At 44.1% G+C, this 22,694-nt stretch overlaps 1 long non-coding RNA gene across 1 annotated transcript in view; it reads left to right on the forward strand.

Moving 5' to 3' along the window:
* The window catches only part of LOC145524367 (uncharacterized), a 134,739-nt gene extending 115,743 nt beyond the window's left edge, over positions 1 to 18,996 (forward strand). Inside the window, exons 8-10 of the long non-coding RNA XR_014067444.1 lie at positions 14,786 to 15,133; positions 16,144 to 16,333; positions 18,548 to 18,996. This is a non-coding gene — a long non-coding RNA (uncharacterized LOC145524367). The remainder of the gene's footprint in view (positions 1 to 14,785; positions 15,134 to 16,143; positions 16,334 to 18,547) is intronic.
* The last annotated feature ends 3,698 nt before the right edge of the window (positions 18,997 to 22,694 follow it).

Raw genomic sequence — 22,694 nt, forward strand, 5'->3', positions numbered from 1 at the left:
TATCAAAAGTCCTTCATGATCTACTGAGGTGACAATCTGTTTTGCTTTCATTACCTTATTTAGCACATTTTCAATTCAACATGTGTTTAGCGTCTACTATGTTACTAGTCATTTGTTTCCTGCTCTTAGCAAATCAGAAGCTGCCGAAGAGAAATCAGGTCCAGGAAATGCCGAAGGACCCCATGAAACACGAATCTCCTTGGCTCTCATTCTGGGCACTCACTGGTGTAATTTGGAGAATCTCTTAAAAAAAACTATGTCCAATACCATTAAATCAGTTTGTGTGTGTGTATGTGTGTTTTGAGGTGAGGTATAAATTAGGTATATGATTGATAAACATCGTAGTTAAGATGACACTACAATTTAATGGACTAGTGTCCTCAGCTTTCCTGCAGTGAATGCTATTAGCTAGTTGTTTTGCAAAACTGGGATGCCTGAAGTCTGCTCAGTGATATTAGTAGTATTTTTATTATTGCTATCATTATTACAATTAGACTAGACTATCCATCTGAAACTTCCAATTTTATAGGTAAGTTATGGCTAATTATCAGTAATCTCATGTGATCCAACCTAACATTATTATTAATAATGACCATTTAAAGAATTGATGCTTTTGAATTGTGGTGCTGGAAAAGACTCTTGTGAGTCCCTTAGATAAGCAAGGAGCTCAAACCAGTCAATCCTAAAGGAAACCAACCCTGAATATTCATTGGAAGGACTGATGCTGAAGCTGAAGCTCCAATACTTTGGCCACCTGATGCAAAGAGCTGGCTCATTGGAAAAGACGCTGATGCTGGGAAAGATTGAGGGCAAGAGGAGAAGGGGGCAACAGAGGATGAGATGGTTGGATGGCATCACCAACTCAATGGACATGAGTTTGAACAAACTCAGGGAGATAGTGAAGGACAGGGAAGCCTGGTGTGCTGCAGTTCATTGGGTCACAGAGTTGGAGATGACTTAGTAACTGAACAACAACAATTATCTATTATATACCAGGAATAGTAGTAGTATTTTCTACAGGTCATGTTATTCAACTCCATGAAGTAGGAACTGTCATTCCAATCTGCAGATGAGACAGCAAACTCAGGGAAGTTAAGGAAGTCAGTAAAGTCATACAGCTAGTAAGTAGTAGGGCCCAGAGGCAGACTTAGATCTGTCTAACTCCAAATCTTATGTTTTTTTTTTTTTGATAAAGGACAGCCTTGGGTCTGCTTCACTCATTGGTTTTACTAGTAGGAAACTGACCCAGGAAGGGGAGTGAAGTTTGCTAGGTGGTCCCAGGTTGGAGAGGAGGTGTACACACTCCCTCCTCCCTGATTTTAATTTCACAGTTTCCACTCCATAGAGCAGGGGCTGTCAAAATGTTGACAACAGGATCATTTGGGAACTTAGAGATGTATGTCCTCCCCCAACCCCATATCCACTGAATCAGGGACTCTAGGGGGTGGGTCCAGCAATCTTGGTTTAAGAGCCCTCCAGATAATCTGAATGCAGGTTCACATTTGCAAACCACTGCCCTCTGTAACAATTGTGGTTATTTAGTTGTCAAGTCATGACCGACTATTTTGCGACCCCATGGACTGTAGCCCACCAGGCTCCTCTGTCTGTGAGATTTCCCAGGCAAGAATACTGGAGTTGGTTGCCATTCCTTCTCTAGGGGATCTTCCCCACCCAGGGATTGAATCTTGTGTCTCCCGCATTGGCAGGTGGATTCTTTACCACTGAGCCATCGGGGAAGCCCTGTGTAACAGTAATGACTGCTAACTTGTGTGAGTGCTCGCTCTGCACCAGATATGACCTCAGGTCCTTACAAGGCAGGGGTTTTTGTGTGTGTATGTGGTAAATCACTTCAATCGTATCCGACTCTTGGTGATCCTATGGACTGTAGCCTGCCAGGCTCCTCTGTCCATGGGATTCTCCAGGCAAGGATACTGGAGTGGGTTGCCATGCCCTTTCCAGGAGATCTTCCTGACCCAGGAATTAAATCTGCATCTCCTGTGGCTCCTGCATTGTAGGAAGAGTCTTTTCATCTGAGCCACCAGGAATTTACAATCATCCTGATTCCTAATTGCACAGAAGCAGCTCTGGAGCCTGACAGAAGGTGAATGCATTGCCTGAGGGAGCGACTGGCAGGGTCTGGGTTTGAACCTGGCTCTGAAGGGGTGAGTTGATGGCCTCAACCACTATGCCAAACCACCTTCTGTCCGGAAAATCTGGGACGTCTCATTCTCCGTGGAGAGTCTCCAGTAAAGGCTGGAGGGAAAGTGACAATACCAGACCAGAGGTTTGGAGAAGAAGCCGCTCATCTACCATGGGCATCCTTAAGATGGGGAAGAAAGGGAGCTGTGGTTTTAGAATAAAAGTTTCTATTTAGGAGGCTGGGGCATTCCAGATAAGCGGCCCCTTTTTCTTTCCCCCAGGCTAGATGCCTTATTTCAGGCACTTTTCAGTGACTGCACTCAGTCTGAGGAATGCAGCAGTGTGAGTTGGGGGCTTTGTATATTGAGGGTCTTACTGGGGATTATCGCAAGGCGAGAATAATGGTGATATTGTTTGCAGAGCCAAGGTGGAAAATCAGACCAGGGTGGAGGATTTATTTTTCTGCCATGAAGCTGATGGGGGGTGGTGGTGTGGGGAGGCGCTCTTCAAAAGTTCACTGACTGTGGCGCTGAAGTCTGTCCATTTGGAAGCACTCCTGGATGGCATGGGCAGATTCCCGACTAATACTGTGCACGCCCTTCTATCGCCAGGCATCCAATTCCCCGCGAATTTTGCAATATAGTGACAGTAATGGAAAGCAAAATGATCTCTAAATAATGGTTTAAGATGGCTACTTGATAAAGGGCACTGCAATAATTATGATCAATGGAGCATGGATTCAATATATATTGCCCATTTAGATGCACCAGATTAGCTTAACAGCTTTCTTTAATGTTCTGAGTATTTTGTGTGTGTGTGTGTGTGTGTGTGTGTGTGTGTGTAAGAGAAGGGAGAAGAGAAGCAGAGGGAGGGAAAGATTAGAGGCAGCCTGCAAGCTGCTGGGAGCATTACTGGGCTCCATCTTGATCAATGTGGTCGAGGTGACTCAGTGCTGAGAGAGGAAATTGAGATTCTGGGGCTTTGTGATCCATTACCAAGAGAGTGCACTTAGGCTTACTCTTATGGGTCCTGTGTTTCAGACAGGAGCTTTGTGGAGGGAGGAGGGAGCAGGGGAAGGCGCAGGGGAGGGAGACACCTGATATGAGTTTAGTCATTTTGCAGCGGGCACTTTCTGGATGACGGTTTGGTGTAATCATGCAAATGAGGCATGCAGGCAGCTGGCCAAAGGAATCCCTCAACATCCCCTGAACGCAAGCCCCGTAAGCTAAGTGAGCTGGACAGGACTCATTTTTTTGGAAAGCCGGGCTAGCCATGGAAATGTGTTTTACCAGGAGGGGGGGAAATGATTTACTTGACATTGGTCCTAATCCTCCCCTCCCCAGCCACCCCCCTGTCCCCCCACCCTCCGGAAGGAAATTTTCCATGACAGCCTGTCTAGAAATCTGGGTCTGTTCCCTACCTTTTATGTTGCTGGGTTGATCCCAGGTAACACACAGGGGCTGTGATCAGCGTGTAATGATGAGGGCAGTGTGCCATATGGACTGAAATTCCTTGGATAATGAGTATGAAATGATTGCAGTCTTAGTCCTGACTTGCTTTGATTTGTCAGTTAAAATAAAGGCCCCCGTCTCCACCCTTTCATGAAAGGACATTGGGAGGAAGTGTCACTGTTCACAGGAGGAGAAGCCAGTCCCCTAAACCCGATAATCTCCACTGATGTCCCTGCTGATTGTGAGTGGGTGAGGGGCTAATTGTCTCCGTGGTTTTCAGGCCTGGAAAGGCAGCTGGCATTTAGATGACAATAGTAGCAGCTCACGTTTACTGAGGGCCTTCCCAGGTGGCACTGTGGTAAAGAATCTGACTGCCAATGCAGGAGATGCAAGAGATGCAGTTTTGATCCATGGGTTGGGAAGATCCTCCTCTGGAGGATGGCAACCCACATCCTCTATTCTTGCCTGGAAAATTCTATGGACAGAGGAGCCTTATGGACTGCAGTCCATGGGGCCACAAAGAGTCAGACATGACTGAGGGTGTGCATGTGTGTGCGCGTGTATGTTCATGCGTGTGCACACACAGACAACGTTTACTGAGCATTTACTCTGTGCTGGGTGCGAAGAACTGACTCATTTGGAAAGACTGAAGGTGGGAGGAGAAGGGGACGACAGAGGATGAGATGGTTGGATGGCATCACCAACTCAATGGACGTGAGTCTGAGCAAACTTCGGGAGTTGGTGATGGACAGGGAGCCCTGGCGTGTTGCAGTCCGTGGGGTCACAAAGAGTTGGACATGACTGAGCAACTGAACTGAACTGGGTGCTTTGCTGCAGTGCTTCTGAAACTTTGCAAACTTGCATCACCCGGGGAGCTCATTAAAATGCAGATTTTTACATAAACATTTTGTTTAACATAATTTTATAATATAGTAAAAGTAATTCTTTTTATCAAATTATCTATACATATACTTTTTTACTTTGAAAATTGATTATAATTCCAATGACAAAGATAGATTATTAAAGAACATAAATTGATACAGCACAGATTCTGATCCAGTAGGTCTGAGGTGGAGCCTGAAGGTCCATACTTCTAGTAGGATCTGAGATGGGCCCAGGATACTGGTCAACACGTCACACTTTTGAATAACCTCATTGGATTCTCCCATGAGCCCTATGAAGTGGGTGCTGAGGAATCCTGCTAGGCAGAGAAAGAAACAAGTTGACGCTTCAGAGTTCAAGGGTCTTGCAGAATATGGCACAACTCTTCCAGGACAAATCTGAGATTCAAAACTAGGCATCCCATCCTTCCTACCTTCCCTCCCCTCTGCAGCAGCCATGGAGATACAGTTAGCGTGGCGGGGTGGGGAGATGGGAGCTGCCCGTATTCCTGAGGGGGTAGAGGAGAGTCGTCTGGCAGAGCTGTCTGACTCAAAGGACATGAGGAAGAAACACACTTAGTGGTGTCAAGCCACTGAGATGCCAAGACTCCACTGCAGCAGCCAGCACTGGTTCTTTATCCTGACAAGCACCGTCAGGCTCTTAACCGCTCACCGTGCCTTTCACAATTCCCATTTTCCCCGGGTCACCAAATATCCAGATCTGTCCAGAACATCATGCTGTGAACGAACCATTCAATTGGGATCATGAAGAAAATGGATGGCAGGGAGGCCCTGCACAGAGTCCTGGGGGTGGGGGAAGCCAACGGCTGAGTTACTTTTGAGCTTTCAGAGTAGTTAATGCCAGGGCTGGGCTGCAGGGCGTCACTCAGAGCTCATCAACACCTCGGACCAATTTTCAAATGCTCCAGACTTGATTAAACCCTGGGCACAGTTTGCCAAGTGCTTCCTCCCCCACCTTAATTGTTTAGATTGTGTAGAATTTGAGTAAAATTTAATCCAGATGTTTCTGATTTGCTTAAGTTTAAATCACCAGAAAATGCTCTTAGGTTGCTATTTGATGTTGAAGAGGTTTTTCAAGCGTTTTCCTCCTTCTTAATAGGAGAGGTCACCTTTGGGTAGGGGTAAAGCCGTCCCATGCACCCCGAGGTTTCATCTGATTTGATTTGAAAACCCGTTCTTGTGAAATCTGAGTCAGAACTCAATTTTACTTTGACCTCCCCTTTAAATCCCTACCATGAGCATCTGAGAGAGAGAGAGAGAGAGCTAGAGTAATTTGCATGCAGCCTGTATCAGGGATTCTTGTTTGAAAAAAATACTACCCCTGGCCCTGTCTTCTCCAGCCTCATGACCTGATTGGAGCTGGCAAGTGGCCACTCCCTTCCTGAACTATAGGAGAAGCCATTGGGCCAGGTAAGCACACCCATTTCATAGTACTTCACTACCTGGGCACTTGCGAAGCTGCAGTCAATCAGTCTAGCACCAAGTGTCTGAGGGTTGATAGATGAGAGCTTATGCAAGCTCATCAACCATAGTCTAGGGCAGGGGTTCTCAAAATGTGGTCCCTGATCAGCAGCATCAGCATCACCTGGGGACTTGTTCATTTTTCTTTTAGTCACTCAGTTGTTTGCGGCCCTGTGGACTTTAACCTGACAGGTTCCTCTGTCCGTGGAATTTGGCAGGCAAGAAGACTGGAGTGGGTAGCCATTTCCTACTCTAGGGGGTCTTCCCCATCCAGGGATTGAACCCGGGTCTCCCGTATTGCAGGCAGATTCTTTACTGAACTTGTTAGTAATGTGCATTTATAAGCCAACTCTAATTTGGTATAGAAATTAGAAACCAAATTAGAAACTCCGGAGTGGGGTGTCCAGCAGTTGTGTTTGAAGATGCCTTCCAGGGGATTCCGATGCACCCTGAAATTTGAGAACCTCTAGTCTAGGCCCTCTATAACACTCATCAACTTACTCTTAGGACTTTGTAGGGATTAATGAGATAACACGGTCACATGACTCAAGACACTCAGACCCAGGCTATATTTACCCAGGGCTCTAAGAGTAATCTTTGTGATTGAGTTGGAAGGCCAAAGAAATCAGAAAACCACTTAACTTTTTCCTGCTCCGAATTAGTTTTTTTTAAAACAGTGTCTTCATTGACTGTTGTTTTGGGGGCAGTGCAGACACAGCCAAAGGGCCTGTTTTCAACAGCAGCACCCCCCAAGTAGGAGTTCTTCTGCATACCATTGTTAGTTTCTGGAGCTTAAAAAATGCAATTGCCTGAACCTGCAGACTTTTAGGATGTGCACTCTGAGGGCACTCTGGAGTTGGCGGATTGATATGGTAGGATCTTCCTCCCACCCTGAGTTCTTTCATCCAGTCTTACATTTGTCAAACATAGCCCTGCTGCTGCTGCTGCTGCTGCTAAGTCGCTTCAGTTGTGTCCGACTCTGAGTGACCCCATAGATGGCAGCCCACCAGTCTCTGCCATCCCTGGGATTCTCCAGGCAAGAACACTGGAGTGGGTTGCCATTTCCTTCTCCAATGCATGAAAGTGAAAATTGAAAGTAAAGTCGCTCAGTCGTGTCTGACTCTTTGCGACCCCATGGACTGCAGCCTACCAGGCTCCTCTTGTCCATGGGCTTCTCCAGGCAAGAGTACTGGAGTGGGTTGCCATTGCCTTCTCTGAAACATAGCCCAGTTTCTGCTATATTCTGGTTCTGTCCTGGCTGGTCTTGGGGATTCCCACCAGAGGTCAAGCTCTTAACCACTGTGCTTAACCAAAATGTTCCTTGACGAGAGAGTGACTAGAATAAGTAGACACAGCCCTCTAAGGAGCATTTCCCAGCAAGAGCAGGAGTGGAGGGCATCCTGGGGAGGGTGGAGGAGTGATCCTTCGGGACTGCCCGGAGAAGGTGATCCCTGGGTCTTAGAGGGGAAGATGCTCTGGGAAGGTGGGGGAGGTGCAGGGAGAGGCCTGGAATCAGAAGGGCAACTGCAAGCGTTTCAGAATGTCTGGGGCATGGGGGACCCAAGGGATCAGTGAAGGTGGAGATGGTGGGGCCAGTTTATGAATCGTCTTCCATGATATAGTAAGGTCCTCCTGTTTCTTGGAATCCTGTTTAAACCTATCTTCTTTTTTTTTTAATTAAAAAAATATATTTATTTTTTTTATTTATTTTTGGCTGTGCAGAGTCTTTGTTGCTACAGCAAACACATTTCTCTCTGCTTGCAGTGTGTTCACCTCTCATTGTGATGGCGTCTCTTGTTGTGGAGCACAGGCTCCAGGGCTTGTGGGCTTCAGTAGTTGTGGCGCATGAGCTCAGTTGCCCTGAGATATGTGGGATCTTCTCAGACCAGGTGCCGAACCGGTGTCCCTTGCTTTGCAAAGCAGATTCTTAACCTGGAAGGGAAGTCCTCCTTTTAGATTTTTTGATGTAGACCATTTTAAAACTATTGAATTTGTTACAACATTGCTTCTGTTTTATGTTTTGGTTTTTTGGCCATGAGGCATGTGGAATCTCAGCTCCCTGACCAGGGATTGAACCTGTACCCTCTGCATTGGAAAGTGAAATCTTAACCACTGGACCACCAGGGAAGTCCATTTAAATGTCTTGCAAAGAACATCCGTGGTGTCTGCATCACCTGTCTTTCATCTTTCTTGGGCTCTCCCAGCACTCTCGGTACATGGAAAGGCAATGAGATGTGGTGGAAAGGAACAAGGTCCAGAGTCAGAGACTCAAAGCAAAGACGTGCCCTGGACATATCATCCACTGTGGTGTTGGGGTGCTGCCGCTGCTGCTGGAGTCACCCTGTTTAGTCACCCACAGGTTTGAGGCCCAAATCTTTTGCTTAGCATCTGATACACTTGTGCTCATTTCAACTCTTTCCTGCTGGCATCACTATTCACCGGCAGACTGACTATTCCTCTCTACTTCTGTGTTCATTTCCCCCCTTCCCCCTGTTCAGGTGACCCCTCCTGCCCATCCGGGAACATGTAACGTCCATCAATCTTCTTATTTTTCAGTTGCTAAGTCATGTCCAACTCTTTGTGACCCCATGGACTGCAGCACACCAGGCACCTTTGTCCTTCATTATCTCCCAGAGCTTGCTCAAACTCATGTCCATTGAGTCAGTGATGCCGTCCAACCATCTCATCCTTTGTCGTCCCCTTCTCCTTTTGCCCTCAATCTTTCCCAGCATCAAGGTGTTTTCCAATGAGTCAATTATTTGCATCAGGTAGTTAAAGTATTGGAGTTTCAGCTTTAGCGTCAGTCCTTCCAATTAATATTCAAGACTGATTTCCTTTAGGATGGACTGGTTGGATCTCCTTGCAGTCTAAGGGGCTGTCAAGAGTCTTCTCCAACACCACAGTTCAAAAGCATTAATTCTTCAGTGCTCAGCCTTCTTTATAGTCCAACTCTCACATCCATACATGACTACTGGAAAAAGCATAGCTTTGATTATATGGACCTTTGTTGGCAAAGTGATGTCTCTGCTTTTTAATACACTCTCTAGGTTTGTTATAGCTTTTCTTCTAAGGAATATTAACTTTGTGGCTGCAATCAGCATCCACAGTGATTTTGCAGCATAAGAAAATAAAATCTGCCACTGTTTCTACTTCTTTCCCTTCTATTTGCCAAGAAATGATGGGACTGGATGCCATGATCTTAGTTTTTTGGATGTTGAGTTTTAAGTCAGCTTTTTCACTCTCTTCTTTCATCCTCATCAAGAGGGTCTTCAGTTCCTCTTTATTTTCTGCCATTAGAGTGCTGTTATCTGCATATCTGAGGTGGTTGATATTTCTCCCAGCAATCTTGATTCCAGCTTGTGAGTCCAGCCCAGCATTTCCCATGATGTACTCTGCATGTAAGTTAAATAAGGAGGGTGACAATATACAGCCTTGATGTACCCCTTTCCCAATTTGGAACCAGTCTGTTGTTCCATGTCTGATTCAAACAATTGCTTCTTGACCTGAATACAAGTTTCTCAGGAGGCAGGTAAGGTGGTCTGGTATTCCCATCTCTTTAAGAATTTTCAACTGTTTATTGTGATCCACACAGTCAAAGGCTTTAGCATAGTCAATGAAACAATAGTAGATGTTTTTCTGGAACTCTCTTCCTTCTTCTATGATCCAACAGATGTTGGCAGTGTGGTCTCTGGTTCCTCTGCCTTTTCTAAATCAACCTTGTACATTTGGAAGTTCTTAAACCACCTCAGTCCATGGCAGCAAGCCATCTCATGATCTTACAGAACTTCCTGTCTGTCCCTTAATCGTCTGAGATTTCAGATCTTATGTATATTTGGATCTTATTGGCTTATATATTTTTCTGCTGCTTGAGAGAAGGATCCTTCTTATAGACTCTAAGGAAGGTGCGTGCCCTGCATGGACACTCGAATCCATGCATGGTAGCCTGAGAAGGTGTGTCCTGCTGCAACTTTGGCAAAATTATACAAAGGGTTCAGTTTTATTTTACTTAGGGACAACAAATCACCAATCATGGGGGTACAGTAACCATATGAGCCATAAACCATTAGGACTTAAATTTTTTTGTTGTTGTTGGTATAGTAGAGAGGGGTTTGTATATTTCCAGAATGTAAATCTGATCACATGATTCATCTGATTAAGACTTTGATGTCTCTACATTCTTCCAGGATGAAATTCAAACGCCTTCTTATGGCTTCAAGACCTGCACACAGTCTCGGCCCTCAACCCTCTAACTTCCCCTCCAGCCTTTGGCCCTTGTGGTCCATGCTCCTACCATCCTTAAGGGCTCCTAGAGCCCCAGGATGGGCATTTTCTCTCACCACTGCACCTTCAAGCAAGGTCTCGTCAACTTTCAGCTTCTGTCCTCTCCTTGGTCACTTGGTTACTCTCGTTCCATAACTCAGGAGCTTATGCCTCACCTCCTGCAGAAAGTGGTTCCCTGATCCTCTTTGTCTGAGTTCAGTCCCTCTGATGGGATCTTACAAGACATAGTCTTCCCTTCTCAGTGCAAATGAGAAGGGAGGACTTTTTATTCGCCTTGTCCTTAACCTCCCTAGACGATCCATTCCTGAGGGCAGGGACTGTTTCTAGCTTATGGTGGATGGGTTGGAGTCTCTCAATGTTGAGTTCTACCAAGGAGCAGTGAATGGATGGATACTTAGCTGAAAGTGTGGGAGCCGAGGGTTGCAGGGCAGAGTAGGGTTCATTATGCAACACTCGTAAGTTAGATCCCTGCTGGAGGTGGTCAGCGGCTTTGGGGCCAGAGCCGGGAGCGCCACATTTGTACCCGTCATAAAAACATCGTTTACTAAGGTTTCCAGCAAATCCTCTTAAATGACTCCATTTCTCTGCCTTGATTGAGGTATGTTGCTTTTCTTGAAGACGTGTCATGACAATTTCACATTTAAAGGCTGTAAGAATGTGCCTAGGTTGAAACTTTCTGCCGTTTGCCAGGATGTCAAGTTTTACTCCTGGATGCATTTTTTCCCCCAGTTGGCTTTTCTCTACCTGATAATGGAGGGTTAGCTGCAACGTGGTGAGCATCACCACTTTATAATACAGGCGATCGTTACCTGAAGCCCACAGAATGACTCCTGGCTGAACAGAAGAAGCAATTTGGAGGGGGTGATAATGCATGGCATGCTGAAGAACTGCATTGTTCCCCCTACTTAGGAGTTGAAGAATTACAATAAAGAAGCGGAACCACACCATTCTTTCTTTCAAAGTGTCTCTAAACAGTCCTAATATTAGCTGTGGTCTCTGAACTTTTAATGACACTGAGAAAGGGCTTTCTGCAAATGTTTGCAAAGCACATGGATACAAAAATTCCCAAAGAATTTGCTGCAAAATTAACCTGCCAGCGGAACATTTGCCAGAGATACTAATTAGTCACATTGACAACAACACTCTCTGGCCAAGAAATGGGCTGAGGATTTTTGAGATGATAGAAGGGGTGATATACAAATATTTTGGGTGAGACGTAATCAGTTAATTGGTTTATTAAATTATAAAACCATTGTTTGCCCGAAAGAGCAATAAAACTAAATGAATAGTCACCTCTTTGAAGACTTCTTACATTAATTATGTTTATGCATCAGTCGCAGCCGCTGTGTTAGACAAAGGACTCTTTATCTGTACATGCCATAGCTACAATGTATTGTGGTTCAGATGATGGCCTCGACTTTATGTCTACATAATTACAGAAATCTTATCCCTTTTGTGTTTGCACATCATTTTCGGTTTTTTGGAATAGTTAAACTCCATTTTACTTTTTAATAACATTTTAGAAATCATTGTGATTCAGGTAAACAGAATTTGATTGCTTTGATGGATTGAAAATGGTTAGCTCAGCCCGAGTTTATTTGATTTGTTTCTTTAGGGATTACAAAGAATAGGATTTTATCTCCAGACTGACAAAAGAGACAAACTCTGCATTTTTGCCTGTGGAGTGGCAGAGTTGCTGAGCCACACAGCTCCTCCACCAGGGAGAAGCATCAGGCAGGAGCTGGGATTTTATCCACCATCTGAGTTTTCATTCCCTCAGACGTTGGTGGTGGTGGGGGGGCGGTAAGGAAGGGGAGGCATGCCTTATTCTTATTTTACTTAGAATTCCTAAGAGAGAGGAAACCTGGGTGGTGGCCTGGCACTAAATATAGCAAATCCCATGGAGGTAATCTGGTGAATTGACCCTATCCTTCTCAGCCATAGTCATTTTAGGCATAGGCCTCTCTGCTAATTGAATGTGTTTTCGAGGGCAATGTGCCAATTACTTGCCGAGTTCACCTTGAGACCCCTCCCCGGGGATTTCCTGCAAGCTATTCTGATCCAAGACTCCGGCAGATTGTGCGGTGTTTCTGACACTGCTCTTCATTTTATCCTGTGTGACCTGACATTTGTATGGCAGGAAGAGACCAGGAAAACATCAGGGACAACGCAGAGAAAAGTGACAATGTGTTGTAAGATTACCTGTTCTTGACACAGTCCTCTTGCTTGGGAGGGTTAATTAAGACCTCTTAATTCCTGGTTCTTCAGAAGGTCATGAACCTTCTTAGTCTGCCCAAACTTCTTTAAGCTCTGATTTCTTGGGAGGCACAGGGCTGTGGAGCCATGTAGCTAGCCAACTTTGAGTTGTTGGGTTTCAACTGTTGTTTAGTTGTTGTGTCCAACTCTTGCGACCTCGAGGACTGTAGCCCTCCAGGCTCCTCTGGCCATGGGATTTCCCAGGCAGGAATACTGGAGTGGGTTGCCATTTCCTCCTCCAGAGGACCTTCCTGACTCAGGGGTTGAACCCCTGTCTCTTGTGTCTCTTGCTTTGGCAGGTGGATTCTTTACCACTGAGCCGCCAGGGTTAACCCCACCATGTGTAATAACAAAGTGCAGGGAGAAAAAGGAGTAGAGATTTATAGAAAACCTGGATTCAGACTCCAATCCTGTCTCATCACCTGTGGACCTTAGACAGATTTCGAAACCTCACTCACCTTGGTCTTTCTGGTGAGGGGGGGTCAGTGGAAGGAGTACATTAGTCCACATGAGCCCCTGGCACAGGGCTTGGTGTGGAGCAGATGTCCAGAGAAAGCTTGCTGATGTTCCTCAGTGTCTATGGAAAGCATGGCTATCACCATGAGGCACTTGCTTTGTGGTTGAGACGGCCATACACCTTTTTGCCCTAAGAGTCCCTGATGAAGGATAGCGTTTTAAACAACACATATAGAGTTACAGGAAACCTTGTTACGTCGTGATGGGGTCTTTTGATTGTGACTGAAACAGCCCAATTTCATACAGATTCCATACTATGAACAATCACAAACGTTCGGCAAATAACCACATGCAAATACCTACCAGGTCAAATCTCATTACAACAAATCTAGCTGTTAAAAAGCAAAGAACAACCGCTGAAAGTGTCTTTAATGGCACTAAAGTGTTTCTAGTCTTATTTGCTGGTTAATTGATTTAAGAAAGGAACTGATGCAATAAAAATAGCTTGGGTAATGCTTTGAAATTTTATACAATGCCATTTGGTTTTAATAAAAACTTAATCCTGGAAATATGCAGAGTAAACACATAATCAGAATTAGGAGATGCTAATCAGAGGAGGCTCTCAGGTGGAGGTGTCGGTTTTCGTTTGTTTGCTTTTTGTTTTTGTTTGTTTTTGGAAAGGGGAGGAAAGATGAGATTGAGAAAATTCTCTCTACAAAAGGCAGAGATAATCAAAATCATGGTGAAAAGAGAGGCCAGCAATCCGACAGCGGAGGAGAAAGGCTGGCTGAGGGTTAAAAATGACTCCCAGGCCAAGGACTCTAAGAGATGGGGTGAGTTTGGGGGCTGAAAATGAGAATGGTATTGGAGGAAATTCAGGATTTACTGAACACTCAAGAAACTGGCCACTCAAATGATTTTCCACTGCCTTGAAAGCTTTTAATATACCACAGGTCCCCAGCTCTCCCAGATAAAATGATTTCTTTTAGCATCACTTGCAAGGAGTTGAAACTGTCTTGCAGATATTGGCACATGGAACCATTCTCTTTCTCTTACTGTTTGCGCCACAATGTGTCTGCCTTGAGGTTGAGGCTATACGTGTGGGTAAGTCCATCTTGGCATGGATGCAGTCTTCCTTCTCTAATCTCCTTCTCTCCACTGGGAGTTCTTCGGGAACATCACCAAGCAGCAGGACCCTTGGGGCAGGCAGGACTGGGCAGGGGAATTGAGGAAATGGGGTAAGGCTTGGGGTGGGGATGGACCACATCAAGGTGCACTGGAATTGACAGCAGGGCTTTCCAGTCTCCATGGCCACAAAGGGCATTCCTGGGTGTGCCTCCAGGTGATAACATGACAATCCTAAGTTCTGAGGAATTGAACTGTAAGACCGAGAATTGTGCTAGAAGCCAAAGAGAGCCCGCAGACAAAGATCAGATGGGTTGGAACCCTAGGCAGGCAGACTGGTGAGGTCAAGGCCAGCAGGGGTCTGCACTGAAGGTGACTGGTGTCATAGACGTGAAGACATACCACCTAGTGCCACCTTGAAGAAGGATTTGCTGCCCAGCCACAGGAAGCAGGGTCAGAAGACAGCTTCCACCCATGAGCGTGTTCAGGGTCACCCGAGACAGTGCCTTGCCTGGGGTCCCACCCTTCCTTAGGGAGGTTCATATACAATGACTGGAACGTCCAGGCAGGGATATAATGGCCTGGCCATTTTGCCTCAATACGGGCAACTCTACAGGTCAGTGTTCCTCCCAGAGCTCCTGCCATCTTGGTGGAGTTTTAGGACTGCATGACTTACTCTTCCGCCCATCCTAATTCCTCCCCTTCCTTTCTTAGGTATTGAGCCCAACAAACATCTTGCAACCCAAACTCCATCATACATCAGCTTCCAGAAAACTCAGCGCATGCCGGTAGGGGAGGACTGTGACCCTGCCAAGAGGGAGAGCAAGAGCTTTGCAGATAACAAGTGCTCACATTTTGGTGGCAGCAGAATTAAGGAGTCCACAGGCATCTGTTGGGCAAGAGAGCAAGCGGAATTCTGGAGCCTCAGGAAGACAGGACAGGCGTGGGTAACCAGATGGGGTGATGAGCCCGATACAACACCACTAGGTGCCCCTAACCTGCTTCCTGTGGCAGGATGTCAGGTCCGGTGTGGGCAGCTGAAGCCAATAGGTGAGAGGGCAGGTGAGTAGTCTCCTCTGACAAAAAAAGAGGGATGCATGAAGAGATGAAAGTGCAGAAGCTAAGTTCCACTGATGTCTTGAGAAAGCCAAAACATTTCCTGGCAGGTGCCACATATCTATGTGCTTGCATGTACGACTGGAGTATAAACCCATCAACAAGTCATGGGTGAAGAGTGCCTGCAGACTGACCAGCGAGCAGCGGAGGTTGGCACAGCCTAGGTTCTTAGAGATTGTATATACTGGTTGCTGTGGAAGAAGCGGGTTTGTTTTTGTAGTGCCTGGTCTTGTCTATGGCTCTGAATACCTTTCAGCATTCAGGTCTCTGGTACGAAAAGCAATGGCTGACAGGCATATTTCCAGCCACTTTACGTGAATGTAAAATTATTTAACTTGGTACTGATTTCTTTGCTTGTCAAACATTCTCTTTAGAGTTGGCATGCAGTGTAAAACGCTGCATTCTTTTTGTCAGTCTGCTCTTGCAATCCACTTCACCAGCTGTCCCAGAAATATTTTTCAGAGACGATGGATGACCAACAGTACAGAAGAATGTCTTTGTAAAGGGACAGGTACTTTGAGCATCCACCCTCCACTGGGATAACCTTGTGTCTGAACTTTGCTGGAAGGGAAGATACACATTTAGGTTTTGAGGAAGAAAAATGACTTCTCTTCAAGGACAAAGTTCTGAAATTTGTATATCGTAGCACCAAAGGCAATCACAGCTGATGATTAATTCCTAATGAAAGCTAAACTTAGAGCAATTTTCCTTGATGGATCCATTTCTCATTTGCCTTCACTATAATTTTAAAGGGATAGTGAGCATTTGGGAAGCCTGGAGAGGGTATCTCATGTAAAAAATTACAAGATTCAATTTATTCCCCAGATGAAACTTTCTGGTGATGCGAGGTAGAAAGGTCCTCTAATTTCATTTCATATGTAAATATATTTGTGATTGATAGAGGGGAAATTCTTTACAGAGTGTGAAATATGGTTCATTATGCTATTTGTATATAGCTTTCAGATTCTGAGAAGTCTTTGAATTATGACCTCTGAGGAAGCTACAGAGAAGTAAAATAAAGGACAATGGCACACGTTGCTTTACGTCAATGTAGCAAATTGCTTCTACAAGAGTCTCAGCTCACAGCAAATAGTGTGACCCGAAGAGTTTTACTTGCTTTCCTTGCACTGGCCTGCATCTTAACTGGTAAGTATTCGATGATGGGAAAACTCATTCTCCATTTTAAACAAGGTCCTTTTCTGATTTCAGTCTTATTTCTTTGAATCTGGCCCATCCTCCCTCAGATGTCAATCCTATGGGCAGGTGCCAGCCCAATATCTTCATGAGGCACATTTCTTAGTACCCCTTGGACCAGGTCAGAGATTGAGTATGGAAACAAAGTAGATGTCTTGTGTCTTTCCTTGATGGGTAATGGGATGCCTCATAGACTTATTCTGGTTGTCTTACTGATGAGCAGAATCTAAGAGCAGAATCTAATTCTTTGGTTTGTCATCAGATGGGTGGTAAAACTGTTCATGTAGCTCTGCTTATTTCCCTGATGGGATGCTCTGACTGCCCTAAGAATATATCATTGAACTTTCTTTCTTGATATCTGTCTTCCTAGCCAGAAAAAAGAATTTCTGCTTAGTCAGAAATGATGACTCCCCATTGTAGAGTCATGATAATGGAAACAATAGCAGCCATTTATTGAGCATCTACTATGTGCAAAAAACTTTATAGGTCTGTCATTTTATTTCCCCAATGATGTTAAGGAGAGGGACGTGACTATCCCCACTGACAATGGAGGGAACTGGGGTCTGGAGAGATTATGCAATTGTTGGAGGACGCAAGGCAAGAGTCCCCAGGTTTGCCTGACCCTAAAATCCACGCTTGTAATCACCATTGTTGAGCTCTGTCAAAAGTATGATGGGACCTCTGGGGTACCGGCGAGTGGGGTGGGAGGTGGGTTACTGCACAATGATGTCCCATCAATCTCACTACTGCAAACTCCTGGTGCACATGCGTAAAAATTCATTAGACCCAGAAGAGCTTGGCTGAACAGAATATGTGTCACTAGCTCGATTAGCTATTGCTTAGATATTATATATGTAATATGTAAATTATATACTTACCAGATATTCACCAATTATTAGTCAATGTCAATTAGATATTAATTGGGTATTTATAATTAATTAGTGAATATCAAATAGCAATTGTGCTTGTTTCAACTTCCACCAGCAAGATAGAGAATCTATACCTTCTCCACATCCTTGTCTACGTCTGGATCTGGTATTGCCAGCTTTAAAGAAAAATGTTCAGTATGATGGGTAGTGATATTCCATCTCACAGAAATTTTGATTTGCATTTCCTTCATTACTGATAGGTTGTGTTCTGTATTGGCTATTTGGGTTTCTTCTTCTATGAATTGCCAGTTCACGTATTTTTCTTTTTTTCTATTAGATATTTATCTGTTAAGAATTGATTTACAGGAATTCTTCTTACAGCCTGGATACTAAGATTTCATTGATCATGTTGTGTGTGCTGCAAATATTTTCTTCTAATCTTCTCTGTTAGCTTTAAGGTGATTTTTGCAAAAGTTTTATACAGTACAATTGCATGCATTAATCTTTGTTTTTGTTTTGCTAGGTACTTTTTCATATCACATAGATAGTCTATGTTTTTTTCTAAAGTTTATTAATTTTTTGTTTATTTTCACACCAAGGCATATAGTACATCTGAAATGTATTATTTTTCTTTGGTTTGAGGTATTATCTAAATTTATTTTGTAAAAAATAATAACCAGTTTTCCCAGTAGCCTTTATTATGATTGCATCCTTTCTACTCTTATTTATAATACTCTTCTCCTCTATATCAAGTTTCTATGTGTTTGTAGGTTTGCTTCTGAACTTTGTCTAACCTTGTGCTGATATTGATATATCAGTATATCTTGATAAAAGAAAGTCATGCTTCTTTATTCTTCTTCAAATGGCTTATTGTTATTCTTAGTCATATGGATTTTAGCCTAGGCATGCCAATAATCTACTAAAAAATTAGCTTATTGTCTGACTAACTAAATACACTGATCTTTCGGGTATTCAAGGATTTGATTATACAGTGTGCTGGCTTTCATCCTCCAGGTGAATTCATTCATTAAAAAAAAAATTCATCTGCAACTCACCTGAACTAGCTTTAAACCTGAATGTTGAGACACATTTTTAAATCCCCAGTCTGTGTTTAATTAAATAAAAGTCAGGATTTCAGCCAATTTAATTAGAAAACTGAATCTGAGGTCTACAGGTCAGAAGATAGCAGCTTTGGGACACGGTAATTGTAGATAAGAATTACATAAAATCATCTGCAAAAGGAAGAAAGTCATCGCTGCTTACAATGTATCCTTTCGGTTGCATTTCATAAAACCAGCCACCAGAGGGCAGAATGAGCATGAGAGTCCACCTCACTACCTCTGGAAAAAGAAGATGAATGCGTCCTTATTAGTTCCCACTAGTGGACGGAGGAGCCTGGTAGGCTGTAGTCCATGGGGTTGCGAAGAGTCGGACACAACTGAGCCACTTGACGTTCACTTTTCCCTTTCATGCATTGGAGAAGGCAATGGTAACCCACTCCAGCGTTCTTGCCTGGAGAATCCCAGGGACGGCGGAGCCTGACGGGCTGCTGTCTATGGGGTCGCACAGAGTCAGGCACGACTGAAGCGACTTAGCAGCAGCAGGACTATGGGATGTTCAGTTTGTCCAGAGGTTAGAACGTTCATTGAGGGAGAGATCTTTTCCAACTGCTATTCAAGTTGACGTGTGCTGCTGTCTTATCTCAGTTGAAGCATTTTTTTCCCCAGCATGGTAAAAAAAAAAAAAGCTCACTTCCTAATTGTTTAAATCAAACCTTTGACTTCTGTCGCAAGGAAATGCTGTTTAATGAAATTTAAAAGGAAAAAACCTCACTCCAACCACTTATCATAATCTCAGACACCCTAATGCAATGTCAAATGACCCACCAAATGAAACGTTTCCAGTGGGGCTATTTTCTAGCTGACCGCATTATTTTGTTCCTACTGATAAAGTGTCTAGTTTATTTACATTGAAAGGTGAAGGGTGTATATTTCACAGTCTGGGCACTTTTTGGTGGTAACCAGTCCACCTTTGCTTGTATTGCCAACACAAATAGCATGCTTTTCTAGAGTACTGATTTCTCATAAATAGAATAACACATGGTATAATTCTCTTTGCCAAGGGAAACAAGCCAAGAGACGAATGTACTTTTTCCATCCAGGCTACACAGAAGGAAAAAGACGCTGAGCCTTCAGTGGGGTGTACCTTGAGTTCAGCATGGCTTGCTGAATGCCTGTTAGGTGTTCTTCTTTATTTGAGACATCATGGGGGCCCCCTGTCTTGCCTTTAATTAAATGAATCTCATTTGGGAGTGATGTCTTCAAATTGGGGATAGTCATTCAAACATCTAGAAGATAGGATCATTTAATGAAGAAAAAATGATGTTTAACATGGATCTTGAATTTGACTAAATACCTGGTAGCTAAGAGGATTCTGATGACTGTGATTGTTGTTTGGTTCAAAACTTCTTATTGGTGCTCCAAGAAATTATGCCCTATTTGTGTTCAGGGCAAACCCTAGCTGGAACCTCAGCTCCGATGTTCCCTCCTCCGGGACGCTTCGCTAGGGAGTGGCAGCTCTTCTTTCCCTAGGTTTCCCTTGCCCTTCCTCACCACTGGTCAAGCCAACGCTGGTTTGCATATTTATGTTCCTGGTAGAACACAAAGGCATGGAGAACAGAGACCACGGGTTGCTGGTCATCTTTGGGTCCCAAGCACCAGCAGGGGTTTGCATATACAAGATAAGCCAATCAATATTTGCTGAACGAAAGGGAAGGTCCCTCCTGTCTCCCCAGCCCTGGTGCAACATCTTCAGAAGGCACCGCCAAGCCGTCACTTGACCATCACGGTGAAACCCAGTGTGCTGCTCTGATGCTGGAGCTTCAGCCACATGGCTCAGCTCTGCACTGGTGTCCTGGTTGTGTGTGTTCTCTGGAGTCCCACACTATCTGAAAGCTGATGTACACTAGCTTAAAATCCAAAGCTTTTGACACTTCAAAAAGTTGAATCTTTCATTCAACATAATAAATGACTTTCCTGTGCCCAGGAGTTTAAGGTTTATGGCCTGGGAGGGTGAGGAAGGGTAATGAAAAAAAACATAGTCCTTCTGGATCTGGTAATAAATACTCAGATATTCTCTGCATAAATGAAAAAAGTGAATGAATGATTCATAGGGTTGGAAATATTGAATACACCAAGAGTAATACGTGTAGTAAGTGTTTACTGTGGACTTCCCAGGTGGCGCTAGTGGTCAAGAACCTGCCTGACAATGCAGGAGACATAAGAGACATGGGTTTGATCCCAGGGTTGGGAAGATCCCCTGGAGGAGGACGCGGCAACCCATTCCAGTATTCTTGCCTGGAGAATTTCACGGACAAAGGAGCCTGGTGGGCTATGGTCCATAGGGTTGAGAAGAGTTGGACACGAATGAGGCGACTGAACGCTTGTACACATGCAAGCGTTTAATGTATGCTGGGATCCATGCAAGTGGTTAAAGTTTTATCTCATTTAATCTTCAAAGGTCTTGAAGTGAGTGCTCTTAGCTCATTTTATAGATAAGAAAACTGAAGCTCAGAGTGGGTAAGTCTCTCACTGCCACACAGCTAGTGATTCTGAACCAAGATTTGAACCCAGGCGTTTTGACTCCAGAGCCTGTGCTTTTAACCCCTGCATGTACAGCAGAATTCCTGGCATGTGGAACACATTAGATAATAACGGATGAACTCCCCTCTCCTGATCTTATTGCGCTGTCTCCCAAGGCTTCAACAAAACTATTATGGAATAATGAAGGTCTGAAGAATGTTATGTACATTTCTCTTCAACTCCTGGCCCTTCTGATCTTTCTCTAGTAAGGTAATGTCTGGAAGTCACTGTGTTCAGTGAAGACAGGACCCCAGGTCTCCAAGGCAGTGGGCCTCCTGAAGCTGAGTTGTTGTTGCTCAGTCGCTAAGTCGTGCCTGACTCTTGGTGACCTCATGGACTGCAGCACACCAGGCTTCCCAGTCCTTCACCGTCTCCTGGAATTTGCTCAAACTCATGTCCATGGAGTTGATGATGCTATCTGACCATCTCATCTTCTGTCACCCTCTTCTCCTGCCCTCAATCTTTCCCAGCATCAGGGTCTTTTCTAATGAAGCTGGGATAAGACCCCAAAGCCTGTGAGTCTGTCAAGGAGAGAACTATGGTTCAGCCATCACAGTGACATTCCTCTTTTTTCCAGTAGCATCAGAATCACCTTTAAGATCCCCAGTTGGGAACAACTTCACCTGCGGGGGGGAAGTGGGGAGTGTCACAGGGGATGGGACAGAAGCCAGGATTTGCCCTCCTAAATATGGCCCAAGCGATAGAAGGCATCTTTGGCCTGAAGAAGTGTAATACAAAGAAAATCCTAATTGCTACAGCTAAGTAATTAGAAGATCCAACCTATAAATCATAGTGCGGGCAACCCCTTTAATTATGTGCACGATTAAGTAGGTGACTAACGTGCATTCTTCCCTAGATGAGCATATTTAATATCCTGTAATGGCAACAAGTTTTGAGCCGATTTATCGTCATTTTGTTTGGTCAGATGATTTTTCTGCATTTTAATGTGTTTTGTGGTTACATATTTGCTGTGAACAAACAATGCTTTTCCCAGGTAGCGTACTGTAAAGGACTAGCTGCATGATTTGTTTACAATTCTTTTAGGCCTCTCAGAAATCAAACAACATTATGTACTTATTTTTAAGTAGCTGCACTAAAATCTTAAACAGCCTCCTTAGAGTCTTTCTTTCTCTGCCGGTTTGTACACACACAATAATACAATATTTGAAAAATGGTCAATTTCCTTGAGTCTTATTTTTGACATGTGGAGGTGCAGTTTTGCTATGAAATAACTGCCCAGTCAGAAGCATCTATTAACTCCAAAATGGTATCTTAATTGAAAGGAGCTAAAGTCAGTCCATTGGAGCATGCACATGGTATTACATTAAGCATGTCACTGAAATTTGAAAGAGTGATGATAATAATATGACAGGAAATTTTAAACATACCCTCTAAATCTTATTCCCTGAAGAAGGAAATGGCAACCCACTCCAGTATTCTTGCCTGGAGAGTTCTATGGACAGAGGAGCCTGGTGGACTACAGTCCATGGGGTCATAAAGAATTGGACACAACTGAGCGACTTTCACTTCACGTCACTTCTAAAAGCTTATGTTTAGGTTCATTGGAGTGGTGGTGGGAAGATTTCAGGCATTAGAATCAGGTAGATTTGGGTTCCAATCCCAACTCCGCCTCTCATTGGTCTGATCAAGTTATTTATGTTCATTGAATCTGAATTGCAGGAAAGAAAAAGTAATTCTACCTGCTTTACAGAGTTGCTGTGAGAACTGAAGACACTGCATGTTAGACCCCACCATGGCACCTGGGGTCCAATAGGTTCTCAACACATGCTAGCTGCTACTGCA

Source organism: Giraffa tippelskirchi, chromosome 2, assembly GCF_054371585.1.
Source record: "Giraffa tippelskirchi isolate mGirTip1 chromosome 2, T2T-mGirTip1v1.2.pri, whole genome shotgun sequence".
Lineage (NCBI taxonomy): Eukaryota > Metazoa > Chordata > Mammalia > Artiodactyla > Giraffidae > Giraffa > Giraffa tippelskirchi.